Source organism: Oncorhynchus keta, chromosome 19, assembly GCF_023373465.1.
Source record: "Oncorhynchus keta strain PuntledgeMale-10-30-2019 chromosome 19, Oket_V2, whole genome shotgun sequence".
NCBI lineage: Eukaryota > Metazoa > Chordata > Actinopteri > Salmoniformes > Salmonidae > Oncorhynchus > Oncorhynchus keta.
In genome coordinates this window covers 14,351,889-14,356,635 of record NC_068439.1, presented here as the reverse complement: position 1 = coordinate 14,356,635, position 4,747 = coordinate 14,351,889, and positions in this window count along the sequence as shown.

Sequence of the window (4,747 nt, the reverse complement as noted above, 5' to 3'; positions counted from 1 at the left end):
GCTGTGATGATCACACATTCAGTTCAATTCCATCTCAGCTGCGCTGTATTAGCAGAGTTGGGAAAAGCAATACATAGATAACCAGATATGAACACATAAATTAGATAGCCCATCACTGATTAACCAGAGTTCTGAATCTGTCAGCCCACTTTGTTGCTGTTCTGAGTTTATTGAAGTGTGTGGGTGGGAAGTGGTGTGTGGCCTCTCTCATTCCACTAATGATCCCAGTGGGTATCCATTACCTCTAGGCTTTCTGGGAAAGAACTCTTTGGTCAAGATCCACCACCCATTGTCTGCCAATCACTGCTTTCTCTATCTCAGCATTCATCGATCCATCTCACTCCCTCTCTCCCTCTCTCTCTAACTCTCTCTCTCTCCTAGCGTGTTGGAGTGTGTAGCCCTGGATCAGATGAAATATGACTGTGATACATCTTGATGCCTTTTTCCTCTCATGAGATATAATTACACATTTGAAAGGAGATATATTTTGTTACCACGGAAACACATACTGCAGCCCACCACTGTCTATGTTCATTATAAAACTGGTTTGCCTTTTGATATTGGATGGCAGGTGTGTGTGTGTGGGTGTGTGCGTGCGTGCGCATGCTTGAAAGAAGTCTTCAGGGGTCCAAAAAGAGCTGTTCAGAAATGAATCTGTTGCTTTTCCCACTCGACCCGATATACATGAATACGTGTTTTACTTTCCTAAAAACAATAACTGTCCACGTCACGGTTCAGCTGTCGGAGATTTGAGAGCTAAATGCATCAGAACATTGCATGCTTATAGCCCTATTGGCCTCGGCGACCATTGCAGGACATTCATATTTATAAAAGAAATGTTAAGGGAGACATTGCTCTGGCCCTAGAGAGACAGAGAGAAAGACAGAGATGTGACGCCGCCATGTTCCCAAAATGGATTTCATTATACTTGTCAGATAAGCTACTACTGAAATACAGATATAGGCAGGCGTACAAAAAGAGGCTTGTTTGTTAGTTTTCAATCAGACTATTTTTTATAAAGATAAGCATTTGTATTATTTGATTAAAAGACTAACTCTGGTAGTCCTAAAACATTCTTCCTCACCTCAAGTTCAGCTTAACAATATCCATACAACGCCACACCTTCACGGAAGTTTCTAAACGTTATTAAAGTAATGTCAAAAGTAAGTCAAGTCATTGTTTATAGGGAAAATGCGAACAGGTTTTTTTTATTGCGGCATTAAATTAAGTTTTGCATCTTGCCCTTTTTGTTTTTTCCTTTACATGGTTTGAGTGAAAGTAACAGTATATCTATCTGGTAATTCTATTATATTGAGACAAACACAACATTACAGCTGGAACTTCATTTGGCCAAAGAAAATAGCTCAATAGAATGAAACCTTCAAAAGGCTTTTGAGCAGACAAGGTAAAATGCCTACCATAGGCCTTCCATACAATTGTAAGCAATAGGCTAATCAAATCAAAAAGTATTTGTCACATACACATGTTTAGCAGATGTTATTGCGGGTGTAACAAAATGATTGTGTTCCTAGCTCCAACAATATTGAACAATTCACAACAATACACATATCTTAAAGTAAAATGATGTTATTTATTTTACAACAGGCCTACTTTTAACCCTAAACTAAAGCACAAAATGAAAAATTTTGCCAAGAAAATACACTATATGACCAACAGTATGTGGACACCTGCTTGTCAAACAGCTCATTCCAAAATCATGGGCATTAATATGGAGTTTGTCCCCCCTTTGCTGATATAACAAGGGCTTTCCACTGGATGTTGGAACATTGCTGCTGGGACTTCCATTCAGCGACAAGAGCATTAGTGAGGTTGGCACTGATGTTGGGCGATTAGGCCTGGCTCACAGTCAGCGTTCCAATTCATCCCAAAGGTGTTCGAACTGTGCGTGCAGATGCATTCACACCTGCCTTCTGCCATTCCTGAGCAAGCTCTGTTCTGGTGGTGCCCCGATCCCGCAGCTGAATCAACTTTAGGAGACTTCCTTGCTCTTGTTGGACTTTCTTGGGTGCCCTGAAGCCTTCTTCACAACAATTGAACTGCTCTCCTTGAAGTTCTTGATGATCCGATAAATGGTTGATTTAGGTGCAATCTTACTGGCAGTAATATCCTTGCCTGTGAAGCCCTTTCTGTGCAAAGCAATGATGACAGAACGTGTTTCCTTGCAGGTAACCATGTTTGACAGAGGAAGAACAATGATTCCAAGCACCACCCTCCTTTTGAAGCTTCCAATCTGTTATTCGAACTCAATCAGCATGACAGAGTGACCTCCAGCCTTGACCTCGTCAACACTCACACCTGTGTTAACAAGAGTCACTGACATGATGTCAGCTGGTCCTTTTGTGGCAGTGCTAAAATGCAGTGGAAATAATCTTTTGGCCATTCAGTTCATTTGCATGGCAAAGAGGGACTTTACAATTAATTGCAATTCATCTGATCACTCTTCATTACATTCTGGAGTATATGCAAATTGCCATCATACAAACTGAGGCAGCAGACTTTGTGAAAATGAATATTTGTGTCATTCTCAAAACCTTTGGCCATGACTGCAGTGTATCTCAACAAAATGAAACATAAAAACTGTTTAAAGAACTGGTTTAGATTATTAAGTAGGCATACAATAATAATAATATTTATAATAATTTAAATAATGATATTAATGATAATAATAATAATGACAATAATGACAATACTGATAATAACGATAATAATAATAATGATAACAATAATGATAATAATAATAATGATGATAATAATAATAATAATAATGATAATAATAATAATAATGATAATAATAATAATAACAATGATAATAATAATAATAATGATAATAATAATGATAATGATAATAATGACAATAATGACAATACTGATAATAACGATAATATTTATAATAATAATGATAACAATAATGATACTAAGAATAAAAATAATGATGATAATAATGACAATAATAATAATAATGATAATGATGATGACAATACCAATAATAACAATAATGATAATAATAATAACAATAATGATAATAATAATGATAACAATAATGATAATAATAATGATAATAATAATAATGATAATAAAAATAATAATGATAATAATAATAACAATAATGATAATAATAATGATACTAATGTTAATAATAATAAAAAGGACAATGTTAATGATTACAATAAGAATAATATTAATTATGATAATAATAATAATAATAATAATAATAACAATAATAAAAATAATACTGATAATAATCATAATGATAAATTATAATCACACTAATGATAATAATAATAATAATAATAATAACAATAATTATAGTAATAATGATTTATAATAATAATAATGATTAAACAATTGATAATACATAAATATGAAAATAAATAAATGAAATTTTGAAAATTGCATCATACATAGAATCATAAAACACGGGACGAGATGTTAAAAACTGTCCATTGTGCCAATAGATGGAATGCACTCACATGAGATTTGCTGAGATTTGTTGACAGAGTGGCATGGGAGGTTTATTTCTTAGACTGGGGTAAGATGTCAATTTTGGGACACGTCCTCAGTAGTGTGCCTTCGAATCAGTGGGTGTTTCGGCCTTTAATCACTAAACACCCTCATCAAAGGTGGCCAGCTAAAAGGTAATCAAGCCTTAGCTTGTGTCCCATGCCCAATTAAGATGTCCCACGGGACTATGCAAGGCAGGGGCGTCCTCTTCCCTGAGCCAGCCATACAGCTGACGGCATACCTCATATGCCCTCCTCAAGTTGGAGGGATCTGAATTGGGTTCTCAGGTGGGGGTGGGGGGTCATGAAGTTATAGCCCAGCAAGGGTCCTTCTGTTTGATCCAGATCCACTGGCTGCCTCTTTCCGCTGCTTGAGAAACTGCTCTGACGGTCTGCCGCAGAGCCTGTCCATGGATTCCAAGTTCTTTCAGCAACCTGATGATGAAAGAAGCCACGAATCCTCTGCATCCCACTTCAACTGGCCAGACCTTTGCATTCCAGCCACGCTGAGTTGCGTCTGCTGCCAACTCTGTGTAACGCAGTTTCTTACGCTCGTAGGCCTCTTCAACAGAGTTTTCCCACGGGACTGTGAGCTCTATGATGTACACAGCCTTTCGTGAAGGGGACCAGAGTACCATGTCTGGCCTAAGGTTGGTAGAAGCAATCTCAGGTGGAAAAATGAGTTGCTGGCCAATATCGACAAGCATCTTCCAGTCCCGGGCCAAGGCTAGGTGTCCAGTTTCTGGCTTTGTAGGAGGATACTTGGGCCTTTTCTGTCCCTCCCGGATGAATGTTGTTGTTTTGACGGGATTGCTTGTTTTTGGAGGTAATGAATTGGTTGCACTCCTCTTGGTCTCAAGTGCTGCAGCCAGGCTCTTGAGGACCTGATTGTGCCTCCAGGTGTAGCGGCCGTGTGAGAGGCTGGTCTTGCAACCTGTCATTATATGCCTGAGAGTCGCTGGAGCTGGGCATGAATAGGACGTTGTTCACAGTCCATTTGGTAACGCCAATGTTCTTCTCATCAATGTCCACTACAATATTAAAACTCGAAACAAAAGTCTAAATTTAGCACCCGGACCTGCTCGGGTTGGAACTCGGATATTTGAGTCTGTTGAAGCCGTGAAGACCAATAAGGTGTATTCACACACACACACACACACGCGCACATACACCTACACACGCGCACACACGCACATACACCTACACACGCGCACACACCCACACAC